At 45.4% G+C, this 13,050-nt stretch overlaps 1 pseudogene; it reads left to right on the forward strand.

Annotated features, from left to right (window-relative positions):
- The first annotated feature begins 9,754 nt into the window (after positions 1-9,754).
- On the forward strand, positions 9,755-10,307 carry LOC146812299 (microtubule-associated protein 1 light chain 3 gamma-like; annotated as a pseudogene).
- The last annotated feature ends 2,743 nt before the right edge of the window (positions 10,308-13,050 follow it).

The raw sequence follows: 13,050 nt of genomic DNA on the forward strand, positions 1-13,050 counted from the left end.
AATCTGGGAAATTACTTGTATGGTTGATTCTTCCCTTCTTCACCAATCTTTCAACAGCTAATGAGGCATGTGACTTACTGTTCCACAGTACTACAGGCCTTTTGAAGGTGAGCTTGACGTATGGTTCATCAATACTGCTCCAATCCTGGTGCTAAACTTGACATGTGACTGTTGAACATGTTTACATTACCCTTGGTATGTAATGTTTTGCACCAATCCATCAAGACAGGCACGGTAAAAAATGGGCAAAAATGGTACATAAGCGAATAATTTTATTTACTCATTACATGCTAACAGTTCCAAATTACATGCAGATTCAACAAACGGTGCAGTGCAGCCACAGGTCACACTGCACTGCCAAAGGCTGAGTACAGTTTATTTCATGTATTGGGGCCCGGGTTCTTTGCATAGACATACGTCAAGAACTAATCCCATTTCCCAATGTACACTCCCTAAGGGCCTTATTACGACTACGGCAGTCCAGACTGGCTGTTCACCTGCCATATTCTGACTATGGAGGTTGGACCGCCACAGAACCACTGCTACTGCCAGGGATCTGCGATCCCTGGCGGTCTTGCAGCAGTGTAAGGCTGGTAATATGCTTGTGGTGCAGCTGTGGCACCGCCAAGAATATTACTAGTTTCCTCACTGCCACAGTTTTCATGGCGGTGCAACTGCCGTTAAAAGTGTGGCAGTGAAGAAATTAAGGGGGCCCTACAAAACCCCCTGTTGCCTCTGCACCAGGGAAAGCATGTAGGGGGGGCACATGGTGTGCCCTCCTGTATGCATGCACTTCCAGTTCCTGCAGAGCATGGACTTAACAGTCCATTCCCTGGAGGGATGTGCAGGGGCGTTCCCATGTGCTGTGCCTTGCCAAGGCTCACATATGGGCCTTAGCACGGCCCTGCCTTGGGCAAGCCACTGCAGGACCGCCCAACCTGGATTGCTCCAAGACTTCCAAACTCATAACAAGGCCCTAAGTGTGCACAGTTGACAGGTTATAAGCCTTCCGTCTGCCTATAACTTGTTTTGCATTGCCAAAGGAGATGCACAGCGTACCAAGTTATGTAGAAATTTGATGTGAGAAGGTGCCCAAGAGAGCTTGAGGGAAATGTATTTCCTGCTTCCCTCCATGGCCTTGCCTAAGGTCTGTCGACCTCTTAAAATCGCCCCTACCTTACAGTCTTGCTAAAGGATGGGAGGGAATATACCATCTGCTGTTGTAAACAGTTTCTGGGGAAGAGGGGCATTTCTGAGTCTTCACCCAACCCTGCCCAAGGGTGAAGGGTGACACTGTGCCAAAATGAGGGGGATGAGCGCACTCCACAACCCCTCCGCCTAGACCAAGGGTGTGGAGGGCGTCTTACAAAAAGATAAAGAAAACAGTCTACGACTCCATGGCCTAGTGGGGGATCGGGTGACCTGGCATACCCAGGGCATGGTTCAAAATGGCAAACAAGTTACAGAAATGGGTGACAGCTGATAGCAGTACTGTGTGGGCTAGAGAGGAGAGAGTCAGCTGACACATCCCCAATGTCCTGTTTCTAGTTGTGAACCAGGCTCAGCTGATCCTCTCCATGGCTCGCGCCAAGCTGCGGGCTGTGAACAAGCAGATCAGCTGGTGCCACTGCCTGCCTTCTGTTGGAAACATTGCACAGGGGCTGGTACATATCTTTAGTTCTTCTGTGGCCACACAGTACTGTGCGCTTCTTTTCATTTTTAATCTTTTTAATCGGTCCCAGTCCTTGAGCAAAGATTTATGGGCATGAAGGCACACACTAGCCCCAACTGGGGCTACAGTGGCAGGGCATAAGGGTGAGATACCTTTAGAAGAGCAGGAGATAGAGGGGCAACAGTGGAAGGGTTGGATGGAATACACCGGATGCAGAAGACGTGGGGCCACACACCAGAGAGTCAGCGGGCACAAAGAGTAGATGCCAGGCAGGTGGGGCCACAGAGAAGGCCTGAGAGGGGTAGGGCAGGACAGCACACAGAGTTGATCAATGGTTGAGATAACTACAACACAGAAGAGCTGTTTTACGCAAGGGGAGGCAGGGGTGCCCACCACCACAGAGTGTGGTTGCAGAGGGCAGCCAACGTGCCCACCAGTTTAATAGACCTCTGTGTACAGAGTTCTCCGCACTCTTGGCAGAGAACTTTGTTCATAAGGGATAGAAGATGCATGGGTGAAGAACTGCACCAGGACCATCGTCAACCACATTTGTGAGTACATAAACCAGTACTGCTTTAGTGAATAGACCACAATGTGTTTTCCAAGCGAAAGGGTTTTTCACAAAATGCATTCCAAATTAAGTGCCAGATGTACAAAGCTTTTTTGCAGTTGCAAACCAGGCAATTCGCAAAATTCGTGTGTTAAAACTTTTTTCATTTATGTACCAAGCCCATTTTAGGATCCAAGAAAGATTTACCAGTTGCAAAAATGAGTGCACCTGGATACTGAATCACAAGTTGGAAGGGGTATGTTGTGGGCGTCCCGTCCAAATTGCAATTTGGAATCAGATGTATCAATGGTTTTGCAAATGTATTTGTGGTCACAAACCATTGATCAGCTTCGACCTTCATGTCGGGGTGACAACTAATTTGCAAAGGGGAAGGGGACTCTTCTGAACCCCTTCTCCTTTGTGAATTTTTGTTAAACGTTTCACAGGGGAGTAGGCAGACCATTGTGAACTCAGGGCGAAACTTAAAAAGATTTTAGGCCTTAGTATGACTTTGGCAGCCCTCCTGCGGCACCACCACCTCTCGATCTGTAGGAGGACCGCCAAGACCATGGTGTGCATGCCCGCCAGATTCAGAGTTGAATCCAGGTCGGGTGAGCGGTGCTGCGGTGGTCTCATGGTGGCGGCTGTGTTCGGCTCATAGAAGAACCTTCAATGCAGACCGCCACCGTGACACCACCTGCAGCATGTTCCTGCACAGAGTGGCATGCATGTCACACTGTGCAAGTACTGTGGTGCAATTACAGGGGGGCACCCCCACACACCACCCTAGGACTAGGAGCAGCAGGGGACCCTGTTAGGGCCCCCTTAGTTGCTTCTTTGCCACTCCATGAAAAAGGCGCTGAAAAGGCAACTCATAATATGCTCTGCAGTACCGGCACCGCCAGCATATTCAGGCCGGTTTGATACCACCGGCCCAGTGGGAACCTTGATCCCGGTGGAGCCAGCGGTCTTGTGGCTGTCCGATTGCCACACTGAGAATACTGTGGGCTGACCTGCAGTGTGGCGGTGGTCGGACCGCCACCACAAGTACGGTGTCCTGGGGAATGCCGTACTCCTAGTAAGGCCCATAGTTTCAAGTTCAATAGTGCTTTATTTAGACAACCAAGCCATCAAAGTGAGAACAGCATAAAATGACTATGATTAATATTAATGCGATACATAAAAAGGGCAGAAGACAACATAAATCACGCAATCAATTCATAAGTAAATTAAGCCATAAATAGGACGTGACATAGTGATATAAACACATTCAAAAGGTCTATATAAATTATTATGTTAAAAGCAGCCTTTACATTACAAAAATAGGCTGCTTTAAAAAATGTTTACTTTATTTAAGCATAATAACAGAAACTGTGTTCTGCCTACCTTTGCAGGCCACCATCCCTGTGAATGTGGCCAATCGGACCGAGCCACAATTTACAGCCCACATTGTGAACAATAATGAGCTAGGTCATATTGCGAGCCACTACAAATCGGAATTTTGTGAACCAACCTATTAGAACATAAGCTGGTTCACAACGTTCCACAATGGGCAGAAAAACATTAGTCGCAAATGGCAACCAGTTTTTGCAAACAGTGCCACGATACATCGGGCCCTAAATATTTTAGGCACTTTGCCTAATACAAAACCATGAGTCAAAAACAGGAAGATCTCCAGAACAACGTATTCTTATCGAACTTTGTTTTGTAACTCACTTCATATCATCGATCATTTTCATAAATTCTTATAATAATTGTGCATTAGACAATATTCATTGAATAATCCACAAGGTTAAGCCTCCGGCCCACACTCTAACATTTTCCATTTGCACTCAAATGTAGATGTAGCACATCTGTGGCTGCAAAAAACATAAAGACGCTGAAAATAAACACACACGAGAATGAAGACAGCAGAAAAAGTACATTTTCTTATACAAAAGTGTAAAAATATTATCAAGTTGGTGAAATATTTTGAACAGGGACAGAAAACGCAAATAAAAGCATATTTTCAACACAGCAAAATGGAATTAAAAAAAGTAACAAGGAACCTGGGGTGGACATATGATTAAGAATAATCTTCAAGAATCACACTAAAGTTCATGCTCACACTGACGGGAATGTGGGGAGGCAACACCTTACGCAACAGTGCAGTGAACTTTATTTACACTTAACTAAGGTCACTAGACGTTTTGAGGTAGTTTGAACCATTTACCAGCAGTGACTGGGTCAGTGGACAGCTGTGAGGAGAGCCTCCAAGTATGCTCCGCAGTACGGAAGACGCAGTCGAGGTCACCAGAGCCAATGTTTCAAGCAATCCATCCATCACTTGGTCTCAGTGCTGGGTCAGATGCCACACCTGGCAAGTCCCACTGAAGGAATGAGGCATTGACCAAGTGTTGACCCATACAGTGGATGACTGACCAATAAGTGAACTATGAGACTCAAAAAGGAGACAATGAATCTAGGTGCGAGAACAGAAGGTGTTGCAGGGTCTAGGGACAGACTGAGGAGCAACATGGACATTCTCTTGGGGATAGACTGTTGCACTTGTGTGAACCTCTTCCGGTTGGATTACTGTGCTGCATGGGATATGGTATATGGTGTAGGAACTTATTTGGGTCTCCCTAGAGGCAGTTGGGAAAGCAGATCACTCTTATTTTTCTCTTAGGATGCTGGAAGAATTATGTGAGGTCTCTTGCCCAGCGGACCCAGAAACTATACAGATTAAGTAGCAAGTCCTCCTTCTCTGTCCATGCACAGCTGCAGGTGAGCAGACCATCTCTTGGGAACTTTTTGAAGCCAGTATTTCCACACCAAGTTGTAGCCCAGATAACGAGCTCTTCTATAGATGGATGTTAAATTACCTTTGTGAATCACATCCCATCCTGTCTGGAGCGCATGGATCCTTCTCCAGAGGAGTGTGCAGGCTTCAAAGCCCATCTTAGCCCAGCCAGGGAGAAGGAATTTGGAGTCTATAGTAAGGAGAGCTGCACACATTCTACTTGCCTGCCAGAAGCCAGGGATAAGGTGACTGTCTAATCCATGGAAGGAGATGTAGATAACAAATGTCAATATTTATATCCGTAGGATGCCCTCATAATGCGCCACACTTACATGTTCACTACAAACATTCAGTGCTTGTCTCTTCTGGTGGTTTCGGATAACAGTTTGACTTTGTTTATGATTTGTACTTTACACTTCCTACTACCGAACCTAGATGACCAAGCATAGAACAATACTGACTACCTCTTCAAAGAGTGATTTTGCATTACTATACTGTTTGTGCTCTACTGATTGTCAGACTTCTTTACTTGTCATAAATGTGGAATTGCCTTTTGAAAGTCCATGTAGAATGTAATCTCTGCAAAGATTTTAAAGACCAGCAAATTGCTGGTCCTACCCTTCCTGCCGGTTTAATGCAAAAAGATAGGGGCATCCAAAAAGGGCATTCACGCCGTGGATGTTTGTGGAAGCTCATGGGTGAAGAGTTAACTTATTAGTATCTTGGATGCCATGTTAACCTCAGATTGGCCAAGATCAATACTCCAATGGATTGCAATCATTGAGGTAACTTTGGATATCATTTGTGGGAACACATCAGGCATATACCCTCATTCTTGGTTAATATACAGAAAAGTCCAGCACTGGAGACTACAGTTCTTTCTACAGTTTTACAGCCTCAGGTGCCATGCTATCTCAAAATTCCTACCCTATGTTTCAAAAACCCTGAATGAAAAACTGAATGATGGGTAAAACCATCAATTGTTGCTTTTCCTTTTTCTTTCAAATGATCTCCTCCTTACTTTCCATTCTCTTCATGCTTACTCTCTGAGCACAGCCTACTCTAAGTCACATGCATATTTGCCTTAATTTCTATTGTGGTTGTGCAAATTGTCCACATCTCATTACAAAGTTCGCAACCTATCTTTATTTGAACATCATGAGTCCACAACCTAACACTACCTAGTCACCTCTAGCTCATCTATCAGTATCACCAAAAATGAGTACGAAGGGACATACCTCTCAGTAAAGATCACACCTAACTCCTAATAATTTAAGCTACTGCAAAGAAAGTGGAGTATATGCATGGAATGATTTCCTTGAAAGCACAATATTAATCCAAGTAACCACTGCATTAACCACTAAATTTGGGCTATGAAGCTGCATGCTACCCAGCGTAATGCACTTTAAGGCCTCTTCAGGGGTAGGATCAATCAATCAGGCGCTTGTTAAGTGCGACTTCTTACCCGTAAAGGTCTCAAGGCGCTAGGGGTGGGGGGTGCAGGTTCCAGTCGATCAAGAAGGGAGTCTGCCAAGGAGCCAGGTTTTGAGGTTTCTTGCGAAGATGGGGAGCGATGTTGTCTGTCTGAGGTGGAGCGGAAGGGCGTTCCAGGCTCTGGCTGCAAGGAGGAGAAGGAGCGGCCTCCTGATCTGGTCTTTCTGGTGCGGAGGACCACGGCGTAGGAGAGCTGGGCTGATCATAGGGTCCTTTGGGGTGCGTGGAATTTGAGTCGGCTGTTCAGGTATGCTGGTCCGGTGTCGTGGAGGGCCTTGTGTGCGTGGGTGAGCATCTTGAAGGTGACTCTAGCTTTGATAGGGAGGTAGTGGAGTGTGCGCAGGTGCTGGGTGATGTGGCGGTGTTTTGGCAGGTTGAGGACCAGTCTTGTGGCGGCGTTCTGGATGTTCTGTAGCTTGTGGGTGAGGTTTTTGTTTATTCCGGCATAGAGTGCATTGCCGTAGTCGAGTCTGCTGGTGACCAGGGCATGAGTGACAGTCTTTTTGTGTTCAAGGGGGATCTATTTGAAGGTCTTACATGGGGGCGGAGGGTGTGGAAGCAGGAGGACGAGACGGAGTTGATCTGGCGGTCCATTTTGAGCTCGGAGTCCAGGATGATTCCCAGGTTGCGTTCGTGGTTTGTGGGGGTTGGAATGTTTCCGAGGGCGGTGGGCCACCAGGTGTCGTTCCCGGCATCAGGGTTTGGGCCCATGATGAGTACTTCTGTTTTGTTGGTGTTTAGTTGTAGCCAGCTATTTTTCATCCATTTGGTGACGGCTTCCATGCCTTCTCGAAAGTTGTGTCTGGCGGTGTTATGTTCGCTGGATAGGGAGAGGATGAGTTGGGTGTCGTCTGCGTATGACACAATGTTGAGTCCGTATGTTCTAACGATGGGGGCAAGTGGGGCCATGTAGACGTTGAAGTGCATCGGGAGCTGAGGGAGGAATCCTGGGGGACTTCGCAGGTGGTAGGTGTAGTGTCTGAGAGAAAAGGGGGGAGTCTGACCCACTGCGTTCTGCCAGAGAAGAAGGAGCGGATCGAGTCGAGGGCCTTGTCCTGGATTCCTGCGTCGTGGAGTCTGCGTATTAGGGTGCGGTGAGAGACTGTGTTGAACGCCGCTGAGAGGTCAAGGAAGACGAGGGCTACTGTTTCTCCTTTGTCTAGTAGGGTGCGAATGTAGTCTGTTGCGGCGAGGAGGGCGGTTTCCGTACTGTGTTTTTTTCTGAAGCCGGATTGGGAGGAGTCGCGGATGTTGTGCTCTTCGATGAATGTAGCGAGTTGGCTGTTTATGGCTTTCTCTATGACTTTCGCTGGGAACGGGAACAGGAAGATGGGTCTGTAGTTTTTTAGGTTAGGGCTTCTTCAGGAGGGGGTTGACCTCGGTGTTTTTCCAGTCGTCGGGGAACGAGGCGGTCGCCAGGGAGCGGTTGATGGTGTGGCGGAGCATGGGTGTGATGGGAAGTGCTACATAAATGCAATCACATTTCAATCTAATACAATACACTAACGTGAAGGCTTTCACTAAGTTGTCATCAATTCTAAATGATCAAAAGGAAGCGCTTGGCTTTTTTCTATCAAGATATAAACCCCTAATCAGAGACCTACAACACTCACAAATGGACAATATGGAGTCACAAACAAACAGTGGGGATTTGTTTACTGTCAGTAAAATGACCATAACAATAAATTGGTCAATGTACAAACATGCAACAATAAGGTGGAAATCAGTCATATGTGAGGTTTCAGTCATGTCTCAAGGAGTTAAGTTAGCATCCAGATTTAAATGTATACTTATCTTTGCTGATCTGTCATCATAGATGTTGACAAAATGGAAGAGGCTAAGCAGAGTCAAAAAGCACCTCAAAAAATGGAGTGAACATGGACCTGTTTCAATCAGGTACATTTACAGAGACTGTGGGAAATCACAAAAATCTCCTTTGGGGGCTGGGGACAGAAAATGCGCAATGGGCCAAGATGCAAGCTGGGAGGGACATGGGGAAGGGAGCATGCAAAAAATGGATAGGTGGTAGATGTTTCAAGGCTAAGCCATACTACTTTAGCTGAAAAGGTAGGAGCACTGGTGTTCCACGTAGGGACAGAGTTTTATCTTGGTGTTAGGCCATCGATTAATATGAGACTAACATAAAAAAATATACTAAAACAAGTGCAGGTGACGCTGCGGGGTAGCAGACCATTTCCAATGTGTTCATGGACACATATCAGTTGCTGATTGCTGTATTCAGGTGTCAAACTGGTTCTAAAGATATGAAACTTCAGTACATCTAGTATTAATATGTGTTACTATGAGAAAATAGCAAAATAATAATGCCACAGAATGTGCACCATTTTACCAAATAGTTTGCCTTTTCATGCTGCATAATTGAGTCTATTCTGCCACATAAGTTGGTCCTCCATTGCCACAGAATTCCAGAGGCCCTGGATTTAGTTAGTGCCCTACTAAAAAAATTGACAGTGTATGGTTAGAGACAGTCTGAGAGAAAGTCACCTACTCAAACATGTCCCTAATCACTGACAGTATATCGAAAGAGACAAAGAACAGAGTCAATGGGAGATCACTTTACTCTAGAAAACTCCATGGAGTTCCAGTGGATCGTTGCTTTAATTGGTATACATGTGTAGCACTGATGTATTTTCATAAGTAATTAATGTTACACTGCTTTAATGGGTGGGACTGTAAATAACATAAACTGAGTAATGAGTTTCTAGGGCAAGAGATGGACCCAGGGCGCCTTTTCTACTCCCCGTTAGTCAAACAAGAGTTGCCTTTCTGTAGCTTTTACCTGTCTTATCTCTTTCAGCATTGTGACACTAAGGCAGAGGCCTTCAAACGGTGGGACGTGCCCCCTGGGGGTTGGGAGGGGGGTGGCATGGATGTGTTCCCAGGGTGGTGCAAATGGGTCTGCAATTACATGTCAATGAAGATAGCCTGGAAGCGCGAAAGGCATGTTTCAAGGCTTTCAATTCCATGCAGCAGTTAAAGGTCATTAAAAAAGTGTGAGGACAGTACTACTGAGTGGCATGGGGCAGGGTAAGTGAGCCTGAAGTCGGGGTCAGGGACAAGGCTAAAAAGAAGAAGAAATTTAGCATTTTATTGTTTTTTGCTCCCCGTCGAATAACTGCATATAAAAACACACAAGCCTCGAGGAAAAATCATCAATGAACTGTCAATAAGGCCTAGAGGGCATGGTCTAGAGCCATGGTCAGCGAGCAACAGTGTAAACCTGTTGGGGAATGGAATGAAGCGTTTGCAGGGAAACGAAAACCCAATCCAGTGGAAGAGTTTAGCAACTCGGAAGGGTGAGGTGGCTGATATACACATAACGTTTTCGGCCTGCCGGTGGTCGTCGAAAGGTATCAAAGGGTAAAGACCCTGCCCAAAGCGCTGACCATGATGAAATGTATCACCATTATTCAATGCCGAATGGCGCTGTCCACAACCCAGGCTTTCTACCTTACGGTGAACCACAAGACCTTAAAGTCCTTGGGGCAGATTTATGAGCCCCTTGCGCCACTTTTGCGTCACTTTTAACATGGGAAAAGTGACGCAAAAGTGGCGCAAGGGGCTCATAAATCTGCCCCCTTGTTTCTCACAATGTCGGAAGGGTATCGGGATCACAAAAACACAACACAACATAACATAACAGATGGATATCACAAGGATGAAGATGGCTTCCTGTACATGACCTAAGTATCCCAGGAGATATCTGGCTGCAATCTGACCATGGCTGCAGTCTGACCAGTGACCAGCGGGAATGGACAGACTGCTCCTCACCAATACGGAATTTGTAACATTAAAGTAGGTTTCATTCAGAGAAAATGCTTTTTAGATAGCCACTGCACAGCCTTGAGGAGTGTGAACACTTGCTACCAAACCAACATATTTTGTATGTTAGCTGCTCCTGGAGAGAAGTTTAAATCAAGTCTTTAAAAACTACTTGTTGGGAGGCTCAACCAACAAGGATTTTTCTTTTTTGTAGAAAAAACGTTGTAGGAGTACAACTTCACAGGACTTACTTCAGCATTTTTGTATTTTGGAGATGGTGAGGATAAAGTGCTCTTAATCAATCATGTGTCTCTTCATCCTGAGGAAACCAACATATCCGATTTTGTTTTCAAGTGTGGCGGTTGCAGGTTAGAAAGTTGTAAATTGATGACATATGTCACCTAGTATGCTCTTTGGGGCATTGAGAGACGATAGTCACTGGTCCTGCACACAATTACTGCACCACAGTGACCATTGTAAAAGGACTTTGAGGTTATGCAGATAAGGACATCCGGTTTTTAATAGAAAATACATCTTATTTTAGTATCTTCGACTCTGTACGTTACATTTTATAACGCGTAATATCTAACTTATGTTCTATTTTTAAAGATGCAATTATATTTGTAATAAAGACACACACTTCAAATGAAAAATAAATGTAAGTTAAACTAATCAAATGGAAATATACGCTTAAACTTATGAAACATCAGTTAACTAATGTGATAACTGCAGATGGCTTCCTGTGTGACCACAGAGTCACATAATTAAATCCTTTTTGGTGGAGTGAGGAATAGTGACTTGTATATAGTGCTGTGATGTCCCAGTCTGTGACAGAAAGCACTGTGAGTGTCATTGTTTTAAAGTTGCATTACACTGTATACAACAGGCTGCTGCAAAGTACTATTTAAGATAAAACAAATGCTTTAAAAATATACATTTTTGTGATAAGAATTCAGGCAATTTATAATGTAAACATGTTTATATATGTCCATTAAAAGGGTGCACCCCATTTAATGGAAACATAGATTACCTCTCAAAACGAATACATATTTGTCACTATGATGATTCGACTCCATAACCTACACTGGCTTCAACCATTGAACTCATTTACATTTCTTTCAGGTATCGGGCAACATGGTGAGAGGGCAAGTTTCTTCTTTTGTTCTCTACTATCTGTTTTGCAGCAGAGGAGCCCTCCTCCAACCACACACACTCTGTGAGTGGACAATGAACCCCAGTTATGGCAGTCTTACTATGCAAAAGAACATGGGGCGCATTTTCCTTGCTAGCATTAGGGCCCAGGACGCCTTGGTTGTGCAAGGAACAGGGCCCGAGCAACTGGAGGAGGGGCTATATATGCTTTTATGTAGTTCTATTTTGCAGAAAGCTTGCTTTGAGCATTGGGCCTAGAAGTAATGGTCCTGGTGAGTGGGTACAGGAGACAGCCTGCTTTGCTGATCTGTAGGTATCATCTGCGTTGCAGCTGCATTAGCGGCCAGGGCACACATCCTGTGCCGGTGTTTGTTTGTAACTTGGAGTAATGGACCATGGGAGGGAAAAAAGGAGCAGAGGTGACACCTTGATTTGGGCATCAGAGAGATGAGATGGAGAGAATGATGAGAGGTGGGAGGGAGGGTTGGTGTGAGATTGGATCCCATGCTGTCAACAAAGGTCAGAGGTGACAGCAAAGAAGCAGATATCATTAGTGAAACAAGTGCAGTGACACTTTTCCAACAGGGCCCACTGCATCACAGTTAGGAATATTTTACAATAAAAAGTGGGCATGGAGCTCATTTTCCTTGCTAGGATGGACTGGACTGACTGGACTCCAGCGAGCCCGGTTGATAAGGGGTGATACCCCGAAAACGGTCCCAGGATGCTTGTTTACGTTCCAGGGGGGACCTGGCCTGGCAATTCGGGCTGGACTGCTCCCATGGAGAGCAGGGTCAAGACTGATTTGCATATGGCTGGGTCCAAACTGGAATGGCATGGTCAGCAAAAAAAACAATAGATTTAGTCCCAGATCTCTTTACTGGGGATGAAGGTTTCACATTGATCAGCATTCCGTCCATCAATTGTTCTTTTAGCATTACGGCAGATGGCGCCTTTAGCCCAAAAAAGGGGGAAGCATGCAGAAGCTCATTTTTTTTCATAAAGAGACCGGACTTGTTTCAACATTAAAGTGATTGTTAGGCATGGTGGGGAAGGAGTGAAAGAAGAGGAGATAGCCTGTTTCTCAGGGCTACAGGTATCTTTAGTGCTGCAGGTGGAATGCATTGGGGGCCAAAGCACCCCAAATATGTGGAGTAGTGTTTTTTATTAATATTGTTCTTGTTTGATACTGGTGCTTTTTTATATGTGCCACATTTAGTGTGGATTAGGAAGTACAGAACATAACTCCCCTCTTCTCCCACTCCGTAAATCCTTGCCATATAGTTTTGGAGGGGCACAACGACGAAACATTTCGCTTAGGGGAGACTCAGAGCAAAAAAGGAAAGTTTGAAGATCTGTGCCCTATGGGGTATACACTTTGTCCATTCAAACAGTGAGGTAAGTCATGAGTTCAGGAAAGGGGGGCAACAGAATGCGGGGGCTCTCATCCCCCCTCATCCCAGGCAGTAATAAGAGTAGAAAAGGTGGCTGTAGTGAGAGAGAGAGAGAGAGAGAGAGAGAGAGAGAGAGAGAGAGAGAGAGAGAGAGAGAGAGACAAAGAGAGAGAGAGAGAGAGACGAAGAGAGAGAGAGCGAGAGAGAGAGAGAGAGAGAGACA

Source organism: Triturus cristatus, chromosome 7 (assembly GCF_964204655.1).
Source record: "Triturus cristatus chromosome 7, aTriCri1.1, whole genome shotgun sequence".
Classification (NCBI taxonomy): domain Eukaryota; kingdom Metazoa; phylum Chordata; class Amphibia; order Caudata; family Salamandridae; genus Triturus; species Triturus cristatus.